Below are 24,544 nucleotides of genomic sequence, written 5' to 3' on the forward strand. Positions count from 1 at the left end.
AAAAGAGAGAAATTACTACAGAGCCCATGGAAATTCAAAGATCATGAATACCTACTATGAAAATCTCTACTCACATAGGGTGAAAAACACAGAGGAATGGACAGATTTCTAGAAACATGTGAATTACCAAAGCTGAATCAAGAAGATATAACAATGTTGAATAACCCAATGCCAGCTACTGAAGTTGAAAATGTGATTTAAAACTTACCAACAAAGGAAAGTCCAGGTCCTAATAGATTCATGGCTAAATTCTACAAAAACTTAGAGAATATTTGACACCAATATTCCTTAAATTCTTCATTGAAATTGAAAGGGAAGCAATTCTCCCTAACTCATTTCTGGTGGCAAGTATCACTCTGATACCAAAACCAGAGAAAGACCCAGCCAGAAAGGAGAACTATAGGTCAACCTCACTAATGAACATTGATGCAAAGATTCTCAATAAATCCTGGCAAGTAGAATGCAGCAAATCATCAAAAAGATTGTACACCATGATCAAGTGGGATTTATTCCAGGAATGCAGGAATTGTTTACCATACAAAAATCAATAAATGTAAAATACCATATCAACAGAGCCAAAACCAAAAAACACATGATTATCTCAGACACATATAAAGGCTTTGATACAGAAACATGGAATAGATGGTATTTACCTCAGTCGGATGAAGGTCATCTATGACAAACCAACAGCAAGCATTATACTAAATGGACAAAAACTGAAAGCCTTTACTTTAAAATCAGGAGCAAGCCAAGGATGTCCACTATCACCATTCCTATTCAACATAATTCTGGAAATATTAGCCATAGCAATCAGACAAGGGAAAGAAATAAAAGGAATAAATATAGGAAAGGAAGAAGGTAAATTATCATTATTTGCAGATGAAATGATACTTTATATAGAAGACCCAAAAAACCTCATTAATTGACTACTAGAATAAACAAATTCAGCAGCATAGCTGGATACAAAGTCAACACTCAAAACTCAATAACATTCTGTGTGTGGGGGGGTGTGGGGGTACAAATTCTGGCTTCACAAATAGGACGTTTTTAAAAAACTTTTTCCAAATTGTAACCAAGAAATATATTATTGTATTTAGGATTTCATGCATTCATTCATTTAATAAATCTTTAAGTATTCACTGGGCAGCAGGCTTTGGACAGGGGATTCTTCTGAGTTTGTTAAACAAAGATGATTCCTTTTTCTCTGAAATACCATAGTTTTGGCAGTAGACACATAGATGGTAATCACCTGAGAACCTCACTGTGCCCAGCCTCTTGGTGTCCCTCGTACTAAGACAATTCATGTCTGACACTTGCGACTCGAAGCTTTCCAGGGATAGCTGTAGACTTTGTGTACCTGATTCTTCATGGAAAGGGCAGTTCTCTTCCTTGAAGATTGTAGAAGTCAGTGTAGCCCAGGGTTGGTGCCCTTGTGCCAGTGCTTATCTCCACAGTGCAAAGGACTCGGCTAAGCTGATTGAACCTGACCCCAATCTTTGTGGACACTTAGGGATGGGGGTGGAGAAAGAAGCGCACCCTATCTATGGTCTTAAGGAGGTCAGTATCTCTGGGGTAGGTCTTATCTTGAAGTGCTAAAAAAGTTTAAACCAGGCGTGGTGGCACACACCTGTTATCCAGCACTCTGGAAGGCAGGAGGATTGCAGGTTTGAGGCCCAGACAGGACAACTAAGCAATTGATGAAGATACTGCCTCAAAATGAAGAATAAAGAAGGACTAGGGTTGCAACTCTGTGGGAAGACCCTGGGTTCAAACCTCAATGCAACACAAACCAAACAGTAAGCTCAGTCAGTATTCCTGAGCACCTGTTCTTTTCCAGGTGCAGTTCTAGGTGGGCAGATATATCAGTCAACAAGAGGAGAAGACCTCTGTGCTGTGGAATACCCTGCTTCCTGTGTCTTCACTGAACTCAGCCCAGAGGAAAAAACAAGCACAGAACTGGTCCCTGCAGCTGCTCAGTGGAATGGAGTAAAACAGACATAAAACCTTCTGTGAAGGTAAGCTTTCTCCACCCCTTCTGTGCCCATGTGTTTCCTTAGAGCTGGGGGCTCTGATCTCCTGACCACCCCCTGCCACCATAGCTATGGGTGACAGGAGTGCTGGGGGCCCCAGCCTCATTCCCTTCCCCTTCTTGTTTCTGGACTGGTGGAATCAACATCAGCATGATGGCCATAGCACTGAAACTTCTATACAGACTTAATGCAATTCCAATGAGAATGGCAACAGCATTTTCTGCAGAACTAGAGAAAGAATATCCTAAGACTCACATACAAGCAGAAGAAACCCAGGATAGGAAAAGTAATCTTGAGCAAAAAGAGCAAAGTGGGAAGCATCACAGTCCCTCATTTCAGGTTGTATTGCAGGGTCACAGTGATAAAATCACCTGGTACTGGCACAAAAACAGACACATGGACCGATGAACTGGACGGAGAATGCAGAAACAACCCCAGGAACATATGTGTACCTGATATTTGACCAAGGCACCAAATATGTACACTGGGAGAAAGAGACTTTTCAGCCAGTGGGATTGGGAAAACAGGCTATCTGTATGCAGAGGACGATCCAAATCTGCAGCCCTGACGATGCAGTAAAATAAAATTAGGGGTCAAAGACCTAGACATTAAAATAGAAACATGGAATCTTCTGAGAGATAAAATAGGTAATCCTTGATGATACAGGCATAGGCAAGGACATTTTGAGCAGAAATCAAATTGCACAAGAAATAAGTAATATCAAGAATTGACAAATGGAGGCTGGGCATATAGCTCAGAGGCACAATGCCTGCCTGGCAAGTTCAGGATTCCAAGTTCAATTTCATACTAAAAAAGAATAAAATAAAATTGACAAATGGGATTATATCAAATTAAAAAGTTCTATAAAATAGAAGAGAGAAGTGCCAGTACTACTACAAACTACAAATTTTATTAGTTTAGAGATATTCCAATATACTTATTCTAACTGATTACATTTATACTAGTAGTCTATCTTTGTTGAAAAGATAAATTTGTTATTATCTGTTTGTTTCTTTATTATAAGAATCTACTTATATCTTGTATTCTGAGTAATTACTTTGATGATAATGATACACACAGAATAATAACCATTGTTATTCTCTTATTTGATTATGAAACTTTATTTTTTATAACATATAAAATACTTTTAAATGGCTCTACACAGTGAGGGAAACAACCAATAAAGTAAAGAGACAACCTACAGAGTGGAAAAACTTGGCCAGGGAATCGGCAGAGGACTAATATCAAGATTATATAAAGAACTAAAAGGAAAATTAGAACCCCCAACATAAAGAAAAATCAATAAAAAACATAGGCAATTGAAAGGTATAGACATTTCTCAGAAGAAGTACAAATGGCCAATAAGTTCATGAAAAAATGAACAAATCTGGCCATTAAAGAAATTTAAATTAAAATAACACTGAGATTTCATCTTACTCCAGAAAGATTGACTATCATCAAGAAATCAAATAATAACAACTGCTGGTAAGGCTATAGAGAGAAAGAAACCCTTCTACATTGTTGGTGGGAAACTCAACTAGCAAAACCTCTGTAGAAATCAATATGGAAGTTCCTCAAAACACTGAAAACAGAAATTCCAGTCAGTCTAGCTGTGGGAGACAACTTTGGTGACTTCCCTTGAATGTAAAACAATTACCGTGATTTTGATTATTTAGAGACTTATTTCCTTATACTGATATGTAGAGAGCTGGCTAAGGTATTTCCTTCTCTCTTCAATTGGCTCTAAGCATTGCCAGTAAGACTAGCTGAGGTGCTGGTATGTAATCTCTAAAGCCAACAGACAGTCCTGTTTCTTCCAATACTGTTCTCTGTACCAGATATGAGCACGGTGGGATATTAGAGCCAATAGCTCCGAGAATGTCAACTGGGTATGAACCTCAAGGAAAAGAGGCTAGGTAGGCCTGCCCAGGGCACAAGAGTTTACATATCAAAAACCAAAGTGACAGCCTCCCAAAAACAATCTGTTGCTACCCTAATTAGATTATGTAGATTGATCCTTCTACATATCTCTTTCTAGCTGACTAGCCAGCTTAAGTTACTAAATGCTGGGAGAGACCTAGGATCAAGGTCTTTGTCTGCATGTCCTCATGGGATTGGATTTGGACTCCTGGGCTGCCCTTGACTTGGAATAGGCCTCTGTGTCTTCACTCTTGCCGTGGGTTGCATGGGTAATGGTAGATTGGAATTAACCTGCTGGGATTCCAATAACGTCTCAATAGGATTATAAATATAACTTTTTGGACTGTGAGGAAGACTAGAGAGAGGATTACAATACTTGGATGACTGAACTCGATATTTGGGTTTACAATAAGCACACCTATGGAACTGTGAGGTAGGCCAGGTTTTTTGCCTTAAACCACTACATTTTGGGTTCATTTTGTTAGGCTACAATGTGTGCCAAATATGGTGGTTGATGTTAAGACTGCTGTTCCGAAAAGACTGCACCTTTGAAACCTGGGCTCTAAAGAAATGGATTCTACAGTGTCCTGACTTGATTAGATAGGGAAGTGATGTTACCTCAGAGCTCTGGAATGTCACGGGATCAACCTTCTAGACTCCTTTTCCCATCCTGGTAGCAAAAATAAAGTTAGACATGTCAGCTCTGGCCATCCAAATTCCACCTTCTTATAGGTGGACTTTTTTCTTGGATCTCATGAAGTCAATTATCTTTTTATTACCACATTTTTGAAGTACATAATGATTACATTCATTGTGGGGAGTTGGCACAAGTATATAATATATCTTAATCCTTTTTACTTCTCCCTTCTATCACTCTCCCTCCTTCTCTTGGTCCCTTTCCCATTTGCCTTAGTTACTTTCTCATTGCTAGGACAAAGTACTGGGCACACGTAAGTTAAAAGGAGAAAGGTTTATTTTGGCTGACAGTTGGCAGAGGTTTCAGTTCACAGTTGACTGGCTCCAAGCCAGGGTAACAGGGCAGAGGGCAAACAGTCCACAGCAGAGCAGGAAGGAAGAAGCACAAGCCAGCTCTCCTTGGCCTCTTTATTCTGTTCGGTCTGCAAGCCCACAGAATTGTATTACTCATACCCAGGCTGGGCCTTCCCAATGTCCATACCCAGAACTATGCTAAACCAACCAGTGGACTGATCTAGTTGTCATATGTTCTAATACAGTATCATACACCCATGATCCAGCCACCTCCCAAAGCCCCACCTATCAGTACATGAGGCTTTGGAGGTCATCTAAATATAAGCCATAACACCATTTGCAAATGATACAAATTCCCTTTTCCAAATAACTATCTTGTATTTGCTCTTTATTTATACTTTGGGTTTGTCATATAGGATGAGTCATTTGATATCTAAGTTTGAGAGTCTGATTTATTTCACTTAATATTATTTTCTCAAGGTGCATCCATTTTCCTACACATTTAGCGTTCTTTATGGCATGGTAGTACTCCATTGTGTATATACATTTTCTTTATCCATTCACCTATTGATGGATGTAGAATATACTTCAAAAATGTAACTGTTATGAGTTGTGCTTCTATAAACATGGGTAAGTGCATGCCATTGTAATGTGATGTGTTTAACTCTCAGGAAGATACCTAATGTGGTAATAGCTGGTATTGTAACGCCAAATATTGAGTTTAGTCAACCAACTATTGTAATCCTCTTTTTAGTTTTCCTCACAATCTAAAAAGTTATATTTGTAATCCCATTGAGACATTATTGGAATCCCAGCAAGTTAATTTTGATCTACCAATGCAACCCACCCATAGCGAGAGGAAATACAACAATACATATTCCAAGTTAAGGGCAGCAAAGGAGTCCCAAATCCAATCCCATGAGGACATGTGGACAAAGGCTCTGATCCTAGGTCTCTCCCAGCATTTATTATCTTGTGAAGGAGGGTGGTGGTTCAGGGATGAGTGATAATCAGGATGGTGGGAATTAGGTGAGTAACTTGAGCTGGCTGGCCAGGTGCAAGATTGGCATCTCTGTAAATTACAGAGATAAAGACATGCAAAAGGATAAATGTACATAATCCAATTAAGGTAGCAGTGGAATTGTTTTGGGGGGTTATAGAGAGAAAGAAATACTCTAGCCAGCTTTTTACATAACAGTATAAGGAAATGAGTCTCCAAATAATCAAAGTCACAGTAATTATTTTGGATTCAAAGGGAGTCACTGGAGGTGTCTCCCACATGGCTTAGCTGGAAAGTCAGGTTCCAGCTATTTCATGAAGTCAACCCTGAGCAGGAGCTCTTGCCTTATCTGGAGAGTCAACTCAGTTTGGAGGAGAATCCATTACTAGGTTCAATCATGTGGCTGTTGTCTCTGAACACACGGCCTGGTCACATTGTTTCTTAAATGGTGGTACTTGTCTTTTGTTCCTGCGACAAAATACCTGAAACCCACATTTGTGGGACAGAAGTTTATTTGGCTCACAGGTTTTAGATGATTGAGTCCATAGCTGACTGACTCCATGGCAGGAAGGAAATGATGGAGGGATCTGGTGGAGGAGAGGATTCACATTACAGTGGCGAGGAAGAGAGAGCAAAAGGAGGAGCCAGAGATGGAGATGCACCTTTCCCAGTGAGATGCACCTGCCACCAGTGACTGCATTCTCGGACCTCCTAATGGCACACAGGGCTCTGAACTCCTTAGCAGATTAATTCACTGATGAGCATAGCACCCCTGATGAGCATAGCATCACTGATGACCCAGCCACCTTCCCAAAGCCCAGTCTCTGAACACATCAGAGTTTTGGGGTGAAAGGTTCTTGCTTCAGTAGAAATTATGGTGGTCTAATGATGCAGAAGGCCAAAGCAGGAACACCTACCACTTCCTTCTTTTTCCCCAGCTCCTGTTTACAGGCGAAGAAAATTCCAATCGGCTGCTCTAGAGTCAGCAATGTCTGCCCTAAGCACCACCCCAATCGGAAATTATATGTATATCCCATGCCCCACGTTTTCGGCAGAGAAAGCTAGGCCCCGGTGGTCATGGAGTTCTCTCCGCATCCTTAGAATAAAGGCTATTTTTACTTTATATTCTCTCTTTTATCATGCCATGGGGGATATTCAAAGTCTGAACCAGAACAGCCTCCTTCAGGATGAGAATGCAAGAGAGATGTAACACCCAGCATTCTTCATATAATCTAAATCTGGATCTGATGTCAGATCGGCAAGTTCAGTCTACACTCAGGAAATTATTCCACAAGGGTATGAATGCCAGGAAGTGAGGATCATTGCCTGTTGGAGTAAGAGCTGCCTGCCATACTGGGAAACTTGTGAGAAATATGAATTTCTTGGCTCCATTATTACAGATTTACTGAAGCAAAGCCTCTAAAAGTTGGGGAATGAATATTGCTTTAACAAGCCCCCTAAACATGCTTGGATTTAGTGACCATTGTCTCAGAATTGGGGTTGGTGAACTTTATCTTAGGCATTATAAGCCTATCACTGTCTCACTACTCAACCCTGCCATATAGTGACAAAGTATAATAGACAACGTGTAAATGAATGATCAACTTTGTTCCCACAAAACTTTATTTACAAAAACAGACAATGTATGAGGTATGGCTGCCAGGCAGTCGTTTGTCCAGCTGTGCTAAAGAATAATAGAAGTTTTATATAATAAGAATAGTTCGGATCTTTGTTTCTCTCTCTCCTTCTCTCTCTCCCTCTCTTGTTTTTCTCTTTCATTCCGGGAGAGTCTGAGATAGTGCTACTCCCTAGCTCCGGAGTGATTACAAAGTGCAGAAGAGAAGGTTGCATATATATGGCTGAGTTATCTGAGGCTGTTTTTTGTGGCCCACAAAGTCATAAGCTCTTTGAGACAGGCTAGAAACATGGGCTTTAGGGTTGGATATAAGACTGAAGGCTACCATAGTTGTGAATATGATAAGTTATTGTAACCCAAATATTGTAATTCCTTTTTCTGTCCTCCTTGAAGTCTAGGAAGTTTATAACTGTAATCCCATTGAAACATTATAGGAATCCCAGCAAGTTGTTTCCAATCTACCATTTCCAGTGTAACCCATGGTGAGAATAAAGACACTAAGACATATTCAAAGTTACAGGTAGCCAAGGGGTCCTGAGTCCGATGCAGGTGAGGATACACAGAACAAAGGCCTTGATCCAAGTCCTCATCCAGAATTTACTATCTCATAAGGAAGGGAGTGGCTCAAGGACGAGTGTTGGTGAGATTGGTGGGAATTACATGAGCAGTGTGAGCTGGGCTGGAGAGCAGGCACCTCTGCAATATGCAGGGAGAAGTACAGAAAGACCAACCTGTGAACTCAACTGAGGAAAGTATTTGAATGATATACGAGGCTGTTGCTTTAGTTTCTGATATGCAAACATTTGTGCCCTGGGAAGTCAGAGCATCCTGTCTTGTGGCTGTCATGTCTCTGTGCTAAACCATTTATAGGGAACATGATGTAAGGAAACAGGAAACTACTGGCTGGCTTTAAGGATTACATATCAGTACCTTTGCATTGCTTAGAGCCAGTTGAAGGGAGAAGAAAATAGCTTAGCCAGCTCTGTACATATCAGTACATGGAGATAGGGCTCCCTTTAACTAATGTTGAAGCAATTGTTTTGCATTCACGGAGAGTTGCCCAGGTCATCTCCTACAATAAGTTACTTAGATGCGCTGTGCCTCAGTTTCCTCATCTGTAAAATAGAGATAACAAAAACATATACTTCACATTGTAGTCATTAGGAGCTGTTCTAACTATCCACCCTGTGTGACAAGTCACCCATAATTCTACTCTTAAAGCAGCAACAGGGGGCTGGACCTTTGCTCCAGCAGTGCCACCCAGAGCTGTGACCCTGGGCTGGTGAGATTAGGTTGCACCTACCAGGGATTGCTCTGCTTCTCACCAGTTTGCCAGTTGGTGCTGGCTGTTGGATGGGAGATTACATGGGGATGTCACTGGCACCCTTTGGTTCTCTTCTGCATGGCCTTTCCATATGGCACAGGGTTGCAGCTGAGAATTGTGGCTGGTTTCCAAGAGGGGACATTTCAAGCACAATCAGAGTATCATCTATGCAGTGAGTCACAGGCCCCGCTCAGACTCCAGAGCAGCAGTGTTCAAAATTTCACAATCATTTTTAAGCCACACTAGGGGCAAATAAAGTTACTCTTGGAAGTACTTGTTGTGCCTCTTGGGTTATGACAGACAGCAAGCACTGGACCCTGGCTGTAGGGAGCAGAGACTGTCTGCCTGCTCTTGGTGTCCTGCTGCATATTGCTGAAAGGTCCCACAGAGGTGCTTCTCCTCCCTGTGCTCTTCAGCCATGTGCTAGGTGTGTGACATCAGCCCTCATAGCTCTCCAGCTTCCTCAGAACTGTGCAGGCCTAGGGCCTTGCAATGAGCTAGGGAGAAAAGATTGGGGGAAGGGGACAGGAGGAAGTTTGAGGTGACCTTGGTGAACTCCTATGGCCTTGTCCATGTCAGGGTCTGAGAATGGGGTTCTCAGTCACAGAAAAGAACACGCCTGTGAGTAGAGGAGGGTCAAAGCAGCCTGGAAGAAAGGCCTTCGCAGGCAATTTGTTGGAGATGCCTGTTCACTCTGCCCCTCGGTGGGGGGAGGGAGGGGATTTGAGAAGGATGCCATGCTGCCTTCACTTCCCACATAGCATGCTTTTGGAGAATGAGAAATTCCCATCTTTCCCAATGTGGTAATTGAGTGTCGCATTGGTAAGTTGGTTTCCACTAGGCGTGAAGTCTTATTCCAAACCAGATGAAGTAAGAGGGGTGGCCGGGAAAGAGCCTGGGCAGGGTATGAATGAAATGAGTGGAGGGCATGAGACAGTGGGCAGGGTAGGACTGAGGACCTGGGAGCGAAGGCCCTATGAGGGGGACAGGGAGTGAAAGTTGTGTCCATTGAGGGGCAGAGAGGCGATTGTTAATGGATCTTTACACTGTTAAAGACAGTTAAGTTAGGCAGAGATAGTATAAGCAGTCAGAAGGGGCTGGGCCCTCAAAGGAGCCAGTACAGAAGAAGAGGGATCCATTGCTACTGTGGGGAGACATATCCTTTTAGGATCAGGCCTCAAAACAAAAAATGAGAGGAATATACCCACCTACTTCCCCTAGAGATAAATGACAGTGACTGATAGATATTCTAAATAGGTTATCATCATCTTGGAAAGCTAGGAAGAGCTCGACCTTCTCCTGCCTCCAACAGCAGGACCCATCGCCTCCAGGAAGATGCAATACATCCATAAACTGGATCCATGCTTTTTTCCTGTAGACGAGGCTGTGCAGTTTTCACCCCAAGGGTATCACATCTCTAAACTTCAAACACAGGCACCTGATTTGCATATTGACCCAGCCTGCTCACCAGGTCACCCAACAGAGTAGCAACACCCATCATGGACTATCTGTCTTGAGCACACCCTGAAGACCACACAGATACCCCAGCCCCAAATTGTGATGCCCCGCCTCACATGCCTACACCCTCTGCTGGGTATGTTCACCTCTGATCTGCTTCACAGTCTGCTGCACCTCTCACTAACACATCCTGAAATGCTTTTCTGTGATGAAAGCATACCTACTCCGTGGGACACTTATTTGGGCAAGTTGAAGTCTCTGTGTCCTCTTTGAGGAGACCTCCTTGGACCCTTAGTGACAGATTCACAGAGGTGCCTTTAGGAACTAACCAGAAATCCCACAGAGATTTTATGCACGAGCTGGGCTGAGTACTAAGAGCACTAGTGCTCCAGCCCAGGTAGAACTCTACATGATTAAGGCAGGAGACTGATCATAGAAAATCAGGACGGCATCCAGTCAGACCTAAGGAAGGATTTAGGGACCAGGCAGACTAGATGGCACCAAAACAATGGAAGGAAATTCAAAGACTTTTTTTTTTAAATCTAGAGTTCCTGAAAAGAAGAATTAGTTGCTTTCTTCTGATGCCCTCTGCAGACCACATTTCTCTGAAGTGGGTAGGCCAGGGAGGCATTCTTCTCACCCTGGGATTTCTCTTGGGCCTGGCAGACCAAGGCCTTCTAATCTACTCATTCCCAAAATGAGTCACCAGTTGTCTCTTCCCCCCAGGAGGTAACAGGCAATAAAATAAGTGAAATCCCTATTCTTCATTACTTTTTTTTATTCTTCATTACTGAACCCCATAAATCATCACTCATTCTGGGTAAGTGTTTATCTCCAAATACTTTATATGCTATTTCCTATAGTTTGAGTGAAATATAAGAAATATTCAAAGAAACCAATGATGATGTGTTTTTGCAGAAGCACATACTACAAGCAAGAATTTGAATTTTAGAAATTAGGAGATGTGGGCATCCATATGTGAGCTGAGCTAGGGAGAGTGAAGATTCATAAGGAGCTTTCAGGTTTCTTTTCTTTTTTTTAATTTCTTTTTTTATTTTAAAGAGAACAAAGCAAAACAAAGCAGAGCTGAGTAAAACAGTGCAAATAACACAGGATTTCAGAAAAAGACAACAGGAAATCAACAGTGGCTACCATAAAGTTTCTTGTTTTCTTTGAAATAGACATCCACACCTTCACATTCAAAAGTTAATGCAAATCGAGGAGCACACCACAGCTGCCCACCTGAAGGAGAGGGCACACCTGAGTGGAGGGACTCTGTTCCAGCCCCACCTGCCACTTCTCCCACCTGAGAAGCTCACCACAGCTGCCGGCCAGAAGGAGGGAGCTGGGCCGAGCTGCTGGAACCTCCTCCGACCTCGTCTGTGACCTTCTTTTGACCTGGAGAGCACCAGCACTACTGCCACTGCCTAGAGGAGGGAGCACCCTGCTGAGGAGGTTTGAGGCCTAGCTAGGCCATACGGGGACCCTCTATCAGCCTGGGGAGCTTTGCCATCCAAGGAGCTGGATGACTACACAACATCCAATCCCTGGGAGAGTAGGAGATCCTGGCTTTGGTGGGTTGGGAGTCCACTGGGCTTGCAGCCACACTAGACTGGGCTTAGCAGGATTTGGGATTGCCTGGATGACACCAGGTGGCCTTTTTTCCCTCAGGGGAGCTTTGCTACCAGCGGGGGAAACTGTGTAGATTGAGGAGGCTTTAGGTCTACCTGAGAAGAGCCTGGCAACCCTCTTTTAATCCAGGGGCTCTGCTCCCCAAGGAGGGAGCTACACTACCAGAGGAGTCCCAAGAGCCCAGGACATAAGAGACAATTTCCAACATGCCCAGGGGAAACTCTGGAACAACATTTGAAACACGGAAATACAGGAAAAAGACAAAACGCAATCTCAAACATCCAGCCCATCCCAAGAAAGCCTAGGAGCCATGTACATAGAAGAAAAGATATGCCATATACCTGAAATACCTGAAACAATAGTAACCAAAATAAAGAAGCAACTCCAGGAAGCTTTAAAGGAATTCAAACTAGAAATAATCTCTCAGGTAAAAGAAGAAATGATAAAAGAAATGGAGATGCTGAACATATCTAAAGAAGACACATATCTAAAGAAAAATTGGAGGAACTAAACAAATAGATAGGCTCCCTGTGTGAACAATATAAGAAACAAACAGAATATATAAAACAGATGCAAAGAGATATACAGGAAATTAAAAATTCCATTGACAGTTGTAAAAACTGCCTCAATGAATGTGAAGATAGAATTTCGGACCTCGAAGACAAAATTGTAGCTAGTGAACAGGAAAGGAAAGATTTTTTAAAAATAATAAGAAATCAAGAAATAACAGTTCAACACCTGCAAGATGATGCAAAGAAAAACAACATAAGGTTGATAGGGATAAATGAAAAAGAAGGAGACAACATAAAGGATGTCAAGAAGATATTTAGAGAAGTAATAGCTGAAAACTTTCCCAAACATGAAATTGGAAACTGATCAATGAAGGATCAATGAAGCATATAGAACTCCAAATAGCCATAGCCAAAATAAAACTACACCCAGACATATAATAATCACTATCCCAGAAATCGAACAAAAGAATGGAATATTATAAGCTGTCAGAGAGAAAAGATAGATCACCTATAAAGGAAAACCTATCAGAACCACAGCAGACTTCTCAACACAAGCAATAAGGCAAGAAGAGCATTGTTTCAGATACTAAAGGAAAATGATTTCCAACCTAGACTGATGTACTCTACAAAACTGTACTTCAAAATCAATGGAGAAATAAGATATTTCCATGACAAAGAAGAGCTGAAGAACTTCATAATCACCAAGCCAATCCTGCAAAGAATATTGAAAGACAGTTTAGATACACTTAGGAAAAAAACCAATAAACAAAGCAGACAATTAAACAGAACAAAAAGATAAAGATGCAACAGCAGAAATATAACATGTCAGCAATAAACCAATATATAATAGTAATGACCATTAACGTAAAAGGTCTCAATGCACCAATTAAAATAAATAGACTGGCAGAATGGATTAAGAAACAAAATCCAAATATACGCTGTCTACAAGAAACACATCTAACCCAAAAGGATACTCACAGACTCAAAGTCAAAGGATGGAAAACAATACTTCATGCAACAGGAAACCAAAAAAAAAGTGGGGGTAGCTATTCTGTTTTCAGACAATATGAACTTCATACCAATAATGATCAGAAGAGATAAAGAAGGTCACTCCATACCGGTTACGGGAAAACTTCAAGAGGAAGAGATAACTATCTTAAATATATATGCACCAAATTCCAGAGCATCCAGTTATATAAAACAAGTAATATCAGAAATGAAAAACCAAATTAACAGTAATACAATTATAACAGGAGATTTTAACACAACATTGACACCAATGGACAGATCAACCAAACAGAAAGTCAGCTAAGAAATAAAAGAACTGAATCACACCTGTGAACAAATGGAATTGATAGACATATACAGAGTATTCCGCCCAACAACAACAGAATACACATTCTTCTCAGCAGTACATGGGTCATTCTCTAAAATAGACCATATATTAACTCACAGAACATATTTAAATAAATGCAAAAGAGTTGAAATTATCCCTTGCATGTTATCAGATCATAGCGCTATGAAATTAGAAATTAATGATAAAAAATACTGCAAAACTCCCACAAACACATGGAAACTGAATAACACACTCTTGAGTAATCAGTGGGTCACAGAGGAAATTAAAGAAGAAGTTAAACAATACCTACAAACAAATGAAAACACAAATACAATTTACTGGAATCTGTGGGATGCAATGAAAGCTGTCCTGAGAGGAAAATTTATTGTACTGAGTTCCCACATCAGGAAAACAGAACAAATACAAATAAATAACCTGATGCTACCCCACAAACATCTAGAAAAAGAGGAGCAAGTAAGCCCAAAGCCAAAAGAAGAAAGGAAATAATAAAAATCAGAGCAGAAATCAATGCAATAGAGACTAAGAAAACAATCCAAAAAAATCAATGAATCAAAGAGTTGGTTCTTTGAAAGAATAAATAAAATCGATAAGCCCTAGCCAACCCTATTTTAAAAAGGGAGGAAAAAGCTCAAATTCATGCAATAAGGAATGCAAATGGTGAAATCACTACAGACCCAATAGAAATACAGAAGATCATCAACACCTATTTCAAAAACCTCTACTCTCAAAGGTTTGATAACACAGAAGAAATAGATTCCTAGAAGCATATGAAGTACCAAAGCTAGGTCAAGAAGATGTAAAACTGCTCAATAACCCAATTTCTATTAATGAAGTTGAAAATGTAATTAAGTCCTAACCTACAATGAAAAGCCCAGGCCCAGACGGATTCACTGCAGAATTCTACAAGAAATACAAAGAAGACCTAATGCTGACACTCCTCAAACTCTTCAATGAAACTGAAAGGGAAGCAATCCTTCCTAAGTCATTCCTGGAAGCAAATATTACTCTAATACCAAAACCTGAGAAAGACCCAACTGAAAAAGGGAACTACAGATCAGTTTCCCTAATGAACACAGGTGTAAAAATCCTCAATAAAATACTGGCAAATAGGATGCAGCAAATCATCAAGAAGATTATACACCATGACCAAGTGGGATTCATCCGAGGTATGCAGGGATGGTTTAACATACGGAAATCAATAAATGTAATCCACCATATCAATAGAGTCAAAAGTAAGAATCACATGATCATTTCTGTAGATGCAGAAAAAGCTTTTGATACGATACAACATTCATTTATGATAAGAACCTTGCAGAAAATCAGAATAGATGGCTTTTACCTCAACATAATGAAGGCCATCTATGACAAACCAACAGCCAGTATCATACTAAATGGCCAAAAATTGAAGGCCTTTACTTTAAAATTAGGCACAAGACAAGGATGTCCTTTATCACTACTCCTATTTAATATAGTATTGGAAATACTAGCCAGAGCAAGTAGACAATAAAGAGAAATAAAAGGCATAAAGATAGGAAAAGAAGAAGTTAAATTATCATTATTTGCAGATGATATGGTACTCTACATAGAAGACCCCCAAAACTCCATTGAAAGACTCCTAAACATAATAAATAAATTCAGCAATGTGGCTGGATACAAAATCAATACTCAAAAATCAATAGCATTCCTATACACTAACAACCAAATCACAGAGAGAGAAATAAGAGAGGCAACATGCTTCACACTAGCAACCAAAAAAATGAAATATTTAGGAATTACTCTCACGAAAGAAGTGAAAGACCTACACAGGGAAAATTATAATACACTGAAAAATGAAATTGAAGATGATATCAAAAAAATGGAAAGACATCCCTTGCTCATGGATAGGAAGAATAAATATTGTGAAAATGGCCATTCTCCCAAAACTGTTATACAGATTCAATGCAATCCCGATAAAAATACCATCAACATACCTCATAGATCTTGAGAAATCACTCCTAAAATTCATCTGGAGTGAGAAGAGACCTAGAATAGCAAAGACAGTTCTAAGCAGCAAAGGCAAGGCAGGAGGTATCATAATCCCTGACTTGAAGATATACTACAAAGCAACTGTAGTAAAATCAACATGACACTGGAATCAAAACAGAGCCAAAGATCAATGGAATAGATTAGAAGATACAACCACAACTACAAACACACTAAACCACCTTATATTTGATAAAGGGGCCAAACATGTTCACTGGAAGAATGATAGTCTCTTTAATAAATGGTGTTGGAAAAACTGGCCCTGCATATGCTGAAAACTAAAACTAGACCCATGCCTATCACCATATAATACTAAAATAAAATCTAAGTGGATCAAAGATCTAAATATTAAAACAGAAACACTAAATCTATTGGAAGACAAATTGGGTAAAAACCTTGAAGACAGGGGTAGGTAGAGAATTCATGAACAAGACTCAAATCGCACAGGAAATACTTCCCAGAGTCAATAATAGGATCACATCTTATTAAAAATTTTCTGCACATCAAAAGAAATCTCTAACAGTGAAAAGAAAACCCACAAACTGGAAAAAATCTTAGTGAACTGCCCCTCAGACAAAGGACTTCTGTCTAAAACATATAAAGAATTAAAAAAAAATCAGACCCCCAAAATTCAAAGACCCAATCCAAAAATGGGCATCTGAGATGAATAAACAATTTTCAGATGAAGAAATACAAACGGCAAATAAATATATGAAAAAATTTTCATCATCATTAGTCATTAGATAAATGCAAATTAAAACCGCACTGAGATTTCATCTCACTCCTGAAAGAATGGCCAGGATCAAGAAAACCAGCAACAACAAATGCTGGAGAGGCTGTGGGGAAAAAGGAACTCTCCTGCACTGTTGATGGGAGTGTAGACTGGTACAACCATTGTGGAGGTCAGTCTGGAGATTTCTCAGAAGCCTATGACTGGAAGCCCCATTTGACCTAGCTATACCACTTCTAGGTATATTCCCAGAAGAACTGAAAGCATCATACCACAGTGATATATGTGCACCCATGTTTATAGCAGCACAACTTGTAATAGCCAGATCTTGGAAACAACCTAAGTGTCCATCAACTGAGAAATGGATAAAAAAGTTGTGGTATTTTTGTACAATGGAGTACTACTCAGCTATAAGGAATGATCACATTGAGATGTTTATAAATAAATGGACGCAGCTTGAGACCATACTCATAAGTGAAATAAATCAAACTTACATGTATAAATACTGAATAGTTTCCCTAGTGTAAGAAATGATAAGAATATATAAAAGTATGTGGTAATTATAATTCTCAGTCACACTGGTTTGAAGCCATATAATGTTTTCTCTCATTAATTGGAGTGGTTTTAATCTGGGTTGCTTTATTTTATTGTCTGTGATACTACGAATAGCTATTTTGAAGAAAATAAGACAGCATAATAGCTAGTGCTGTTTTAATATCATCCTGTTTTGAAGCCCCATCGAGTTGTTGTTCATCTGTTTCCATTGGTTTTAACATGTTGTATCTTATTATATTTTAATGTATGCGATAGTATAAGCAAAATTTTTTATAGGCAAAGAGATAATATAGAAACCGATGTTTGGTTTCTGTTAGCTGGTTCTAAATACCCTGCAATACTTTCATTCTCTTGAATGGTTTCACACTGTCTTGATAAGTTTGATGCTATAGTATATGCAGTTAGATTCAAATATTTCAAGGAAAGAGACACTATGGTCACTACTATTAATGTCAGGCTATCTGGTGGTGAAACACAATGATGCTTAAATTGTTCAGTTCTGACCGGTGTTGTTCTATTGATATGTTCTTTTTTATCTCAATCTCCCCCCTTTTTCTTTTTTTAAAAATTAATTTATTTCTTATTATTTTTTAATTAAAGGAAAACTAAATTAAAAATAGCAGGATATATTATAGTAACTTTTTTGTTTTCCTATTAACCTAATTTGAACCCCTGTATTGTTTTCCACATCTTGTTCTGACTAATTTTATTATATTCTGTTTTGTTTAATAGTATCAAATTTGAGGGTATAGGCAACCACTTTGAAGGCAACCATATATTCTATGATGCCCATTATTGTTTGACTATTATCTTCTTTGGAAGTCCTGGAAGGTCTCCAATGTGAGTTTTATTGGTCTTGCTCTGTACTGTGTTGTTCAATGCTTATATACCAGCTGATATAGGCAACTCTTTTTAGGATAATAAGAGGCATAATGGTAACCATTGTTGGTCACCTAGTAATCTCTTTTTACATTATATACTATGTCCATCCTCCTGTTCTAACTGACTCTGTTTTGCTTTGTCACATTGGGTTTTTCTTTGTTCTGTTTTTTTTTTGTTTCTTTTTTTTTTTTCTTTTCCTCTTCAAAGAAAAAGTTATAAGAACTGTGGGAGTAATGGAAACCAAAATGTGTGATTGTTAGTGTAAAAAAGAGAGGAAAGAAAGTGATCTAAAGGATATAACTGCAAGTATATTTAAGTTTGTAACTCATATTTTTGTTGAGTTTTTGTTGGATCATTGAACAGAACTGTCTGTAATCTCACTGTATTAATGTCCACTTTGTATGCTTTAATTTTGTAACCTGGACAACTGTTTCTGAGATGACAATATGTAATCTATTAACTAGTGAATTCTTACTGTATATTTTTTCTCTTGAAATTCTGTATTACTTGTAGCCTTTTACTGTTTTGTTTTGTTTTTCTCTTTAGATTAAAAAAAAGTTAATACAAATCAAGATAGTATTAAAGCAGTCAAAACAATAGAATGAGAGCCTTAAGAGCAAATACTTGCTTAGGATTAGATTCACATTTGGCAACTTTAGGTCCTCATAGGACAACTGATAGATAAGATCATTAATGGGTATTATCTGCTATTTTTGGTTACTTGTAAAACCTATTTTCAGTTAAAAGCATATTGTACTCAAATAGGGGGTTTGTGTGGTGCCAGGGATTGGGAGGATGTCTCTTGTCACCATGGCAACAAGTATTTGCATTTAAGAGCAGGCTCCTCAGGTCACATTACAGTCACACAGCTTGGAGGGACCCTTATGAAGCCCTTGTAATCTTTTCCTAAGCTTGGTAGTTAACATTTTGGAACCTAATCATTAACCATGTTCTGTAACAGATAATTACTCACTGTGGTTAGCATTTTCTATCCTTGAGTGCTTTCTGAAATGCAGGGAGCACAAGACATTCTCAGGCATTTGTTCCTTTACCTAAGTAAAATAAAATAATTGGACTTTTCCTGTAAATCTGGGAAAGGTTGCATTTTCTGCAAAAGGATTGTGGTGATGGAGTGTGTCTGTCACTGCTACCCTGGAGGCTATGTTTTCCTTATCTTGTAGACCACAGAAGCAGCTGCCTCACTCCCTGGGGTTCCCTTTTCTGTGTGTTTCCCCTTCCTCCCAGAGATGGCTGCATCCCCATTAGACTTCTGCTGCCAATTTGTTCTGTGGAATCATTGGACTCATTTGCCAGGACCTATAAGGTGTTTTCTCCTGCTAACAGAAATGTCCCTTTGTCACCTGACCTTCCTTTCCCTGACTGAATATTTGTGTTAAGACCAGAAATTCATGTTTCCTCATCTGCCTAGCATGTCAGTCAGCACTTACTAGATAGAACACAGGATATACAAGTATAAAAGAATCTACAAGATTGACCTACAATGGCCCCCCATAGAGTCAGTCATGGAAGATACAGAGAGTGTCTACACAGTGGAGACTGAAGGATTTGGCTGAAGGTCTGGAGCTTGCTGCAGTGTCCTGTGCAAGCCTGTATCAGGAGGCTGATGCGTCTGTGATGGAAGGTAGAAGCATCTGTGCTGGAAGCCAAGAGATGATATCCAATTGAAGGTGAAGACTGGAGCTCCTCCAAAGCACAGAAGAGGATCCATCCTTCTTCATCTCCCTTTTATACTATCCAAGTGACAGACAATCACTTTAGGGAATTCTCTTACTCAAATTGATATAATCAGTCAATCTTCACATCCAGGTAAATTTCTCTTGCCCAAGGGGGAACCACCTTTTCCAAGTTTCCCTACCCTGTTGTATTTTTGAGGTATACACTCAGTGTTTCTGGAGAGCTAGAGAAAATGAATGTTAAGAATACATGAAAAAAAAATAGGACAACTCTGATAAACTGTAATAGAGGTTGATCTTAAAAACATCTTTCCAAGTTTGTAGATGAAGTATTACACTCTATGTTCCCATTGTTATATAGGTAGGATGCAGACTCAGTATGATAATAAAGAGTGCTCAACTGTCTTAAATGTTTGCTGGTTGGAGGGCCTGAATCCTACAGTTGGTGCCTGGGACTGCGCTGTCCTGGGCAACAGGGAGAGAGTAGTAAGAAAACGTGAATCACACAGTACTCCCTGCCCTTGCTCCTCTTTGTTTGTGGATAGAATTTGGCCAAAATGAACTTTCCAAATTACATGGGTACCGTGTTCTCTAAACGCTGAATCAGGACCCACAGCAAAGCCATCACACATGTTGGTGATGGAATCAGTGCCTGCAAGCTCATGTGACTGAAGGAAGCAGTCAAAGCTTTACTCTGAAAGGGAAAATGCTCAGAAGAGTCAAAAGATGAGTTTGCTGGATGAAGGGTGTAGAGGGGCCCAGGAGGTCCTGTTCCATGCTGAGTGCATACATAGAGATCCATTGTGATATATTACCATAACCAATCATGTATATGTAAAATTTAATATACTCATGAAAGGGTACACATACGTATTTATGAGCCACTCAAGTCTTTCAAACAGCAGCTGGCTGGGCTGCCTCTATTCTTCGATTTGATTTTAGCTCTAGCAGCTTGGCTTCTACAGCATTAGAGCTTTCTCCATGCTCCTCCCTAAAAGAGAATGGGACCAGTCCCCTGTGAGTGCACTCCAGGCCAAGCTATTATAATGAGGTCCTTTGTGACTTAGAAGCCAATGGGCTTCCACTATGAACACCCAACACTGAAACTACACATTTTTCTCTCTCAGTTAGACATCCTTTTATTTAATATGTGCGTACCTTATTAGCAGTAGGCATAAAATTGTTCCACAAATGAGAAAATCATCCTGGGCTCTGAGAATCTGGCTGTGCACATGTGCATGGTTAAACTCCTGGACACTGCTGTGACTGAAGGTCCTTGCAGGGTGAGGTAGTAGGCTGTGAGTGTAGACACTCCACTCCATTTCTGAAGGCCTAAGGCAGAGGAAATTCTTGACCTATAGAATATAATTATCACAATTGGAAGGTGGCCATGACTGCCTGTTCTTATACACAGTAGAGTATTTTGAGAATTTTCCTTGTCATAATCAATTGGATGTGATTTTTAGGGATGTGTACTAGGGTAGAAAGACAACATCTGGCTGTTTGGCTGATTCATTGTTCTGCATTAATTTGACTCTTTTTGGTTAAAGCCCAGGTGGTGACAAGCTCATTTAGAGTCTCTCTGCCTGTCTCATGTCAGCCCAGGAATATTCCAAAGCAATGTGCTGTTTATTATACGGTGTGAGTTGCTGGCCAGCCAGTTGGATCAAATCAATATGTGGAAGCCTTATTCATTGGCAAAATTAATAGTCAGGAGGCAGCTTATCCACACCAGTGCAGTGCCTGCAGGATGAGCTGCTCTGGCCCTTGATTTGCTGCAGTCAAACAATAATCCCATTGTAAACATCAACCAGGGAGGTGGGGTCCTTAGGGCACTGTCAAGCTCTGTGCTGATATCCATCCATGAGCTGATTAAATCTGCACTAATCACAGGCCCAGTGCAGGTGCCATCAGTGCCCCTGGATATCACTAAGAGGATCAATTGCTTTGGTTTGGAAAAATGAATGCATTTCCATCACTGATGGAAGCAATTACCTGGTAACCATGTCCTTGTACCTCATTATTATCTTTTAATTAGCACTGAGGATCACATTCCAACCACAACCCTGTTCATATTCTGTTCAAGTGCATGCAAACAAAGAGACAGAATCTCCTTAGGTAGACTAATATGAAACTCCTTTCAGTGGGTCTACAAAACTTGACATCAGTGGTGCCTGTGGCCTGAACAGTCTCTCCTCCCTTCCTTTCAAGCTCTGTGCTCTTCTGATGCTGTCTGTCTTTCCTGCTCTAGGACTTGTGTTTGGGAGCCTGTGTTTGGAACATTTTGTCCCCAGTCTACCTCACCTATTTGCATGTACGACTCTTTTGTGTCACTCATATCTCAGTTGGATATCACCGTCCCATGACAACTTACTGACCACCACTAGTAAGGTCTTGCTTTCTTGTTGTGCATTACATCATGCTAGCTGATCACCTTAATTCTCCTTACCAACATCTGAACAAGCTGTTTTTCTGTGATGTTGTTTCCCTAAATTCACCACGATACCCTTAGCCACTGGCACCTGGTCTGGTGCACAGTGCTGCTTACCAAAATCCGCTGAGTGAATGATTGTCTCTGTCCATGAATGAGTGGGTGAATGGAGGCTTCAAGGGGAAGAGCCCTTCATTGGAGGACATGGGTGCATCTTGTCAGGACTCTTCCTGGACACATCAAGGGGATGGGCAAGTTACCAAGCTTACTGGGTTAACTGATCCCCCAGGACTCCTGAGCTCTGAAACATTTCCAAATGTTTGTTCTAGTTGAGAAAGGAACAGGTTGGGGCATGAGTATTTTCTAGTATGAACACTAGATTTTTCATCTTGCAGGGAAGCAAGCCACAGATATTTGCCTAGGATGAGATGGAACTACCTCTCAGGCACCAATGTGCAAATCACTGAGAAGCTTCCACAGGACTTAGCACACACTGGTCAGGATTCCCATCTTGGAGACTGGCTTTCTCTTTGGTGACCAGTGGTCCAATAAATACTAACAGGCCAGTAAAACAGAATATTGATAAGTCAGTACCCTATAGTCTGTCATAGAATAGTTTCTTCCTAGATCTCAAGGTTTCTCTCTGAGGGCTGATGAAAGGTTCCAAGGCAAAGGAGACTCTTCCAGTGAGCTTAGGTAACAGGTCCTTGTGTCCCTGCCCTGAGGGAAGAGGGCTGCCTTTGTCCTGCTCTGTGGAAACCCTCACCTCTTGCTCTTGCACAGCATCTGCAGGCTCAGTAAGCTAAGTAAGCACATTCCACAAGTTGAGCTATCTACCCAGAGCCTGGCTTTAAAAGGCACTGCACCTCAGAAGGTTTACTGGACCCATCCAGGACGAGAGGGAACAAAGTGCGGCATGCAGAGTCTCTGGTATTCCACTTGCAGGCACATTTCCAGAAGAACTGAAAACATACCACAGTGATATATGTGCACCCATGTTTATAGCAGCATTATAATAGTCAGATCTTGTAAATAACCGAAGTGTCCATTAAATACGGAATGGATAAAAAAGTTGTGATATTTTTATACAATGGAGTACTACTCAGCTATAAAGAATGATCACATTGAGAAATCTATAAGTAAATGGATGCAACTTGAGACCACACTCATAAGTGAAATAAATCAAACTCACATATGTAAATACTGTGTAGTCTCCCTAGTATAAAAAATGGCAAGCGTACCTAAGATATAAAATACTCAATAAGTACAGTAAAAGGTTAAGAATCTGTTTAAAGGGGAAAAATAATATCTCAGGGAAAATGAGGAAGAAGAAAAATGAAGGGAAAAGAAAAAATATCTAAAATTAGGTAAACACACAGGATAATTAAGATGATCATGCTACAAATTCTACAAGTTCTTAGAACAAAATGCTAACATTCGTAGGATTGGAACAACCGTGCATATTATTGTATGGTGATCTGAGGAACTTTTGAAGATCATTATGTAAAAATATCAACCTTAGTTATGCTCCTACCACCTTGATTTGAAGGCCTGTATTTTCAGTGTTTTGGGCTCTTTGCTATTGGTATCTATTTATCTTTTTTGTTTCATGTTTTTCTAGGAATTTGTTTTGTTTTTCCCTTTAATACAGAAAGGATAGGTACACATGTAGATTCTCATACATGCATACAACTTCTCCTAAACAGTTTATGAGAATTGATTATATAATTCATGATGAAATGAATAGCTACTTTGAAGAAAGAGACACTAAGGTACCCAGTGCTGATCGCATAGTAGCATATTATCATGCTGTGAAATCCAGAAATACTATTGTTATTTGTTCAGAGTGATTGTAGTCTGTTTTGTATTGTTTAATTTCAACATACATAAAGATATGGACAGCTACTTTGAAGAGAATGAGAGATATTATGGCAGCCACTATTAACTTTCTTTTTGTCTGGTTTTGCAGACCTAAAATGCCTTCATTATCCTGTTCTGATCAGTTTAATACTATTTTGTTTTGTATGGACTCATTGTGTGTGAAGATATGGACAACTATTTAGAAAAAAACAAGAGACAAAATGATGGTGAAGATCTGTTTTTGTCTTGCTTTGAAATCTGTGTCTCTTACATTGTTTTCTTCTGATCTGCTTTGTTCTGTTTTGTTCTGTTTAATTTTACCCTCTTTAAAATAAAATTTAAAAAATAAAAAGAATACCTTATAAACAAGATTCTTTGTTGCCCATGAAAAATCTTCCTTTGTTCTACATGAAATCCCAATTATTTTATATCTCATCAAACTATGTTCCCCAAGAAATAATTTTATTGGAAAAAGATTACATTTTTATGGGAACCTGCATTGGATTTTTAA

The 24,544-nt window shown here is 39.7% G+C and overlaps 1 long non-coding RNA gene across 1 annotated transcript; it reads left to right on the forward strand.

The window, feature by feature from the left end:
* The first annotated feature begins 1,852 nt into the window (after nucleotides 1-1,852).
* LOC134474176 (uncharacterized) lies at nucleotides 1,853-24,402 on the forward strand. The gene is made up of 2 exons (XR_010044831.1): nucleotides 1,853-2,015; nucleotides 11,540-24,402. It is a non-coding gene; the product is annotated as an uncharacterized LOC134474176 (long non-coding RNA).
* Nucleotides 24,403-24,544: the final 142 nt, after the last annotated feature.

Source organism: Cavia porcellus, unplaced genomic scaffold, assembly GCF_034190915.1.
Source record: "Cavia porcellus strain 051 isolate PalLab524CR breed Dunkin Hartley unplaced genomic scaffold, mCavPor4.1 scaffold_31, whole genome shotgun sequence".
NCBI lineage: Eukaryota > Metazoa > Chordata > Mammalia > Rodentia > Caviidae > Cavia > Cavia porcellus.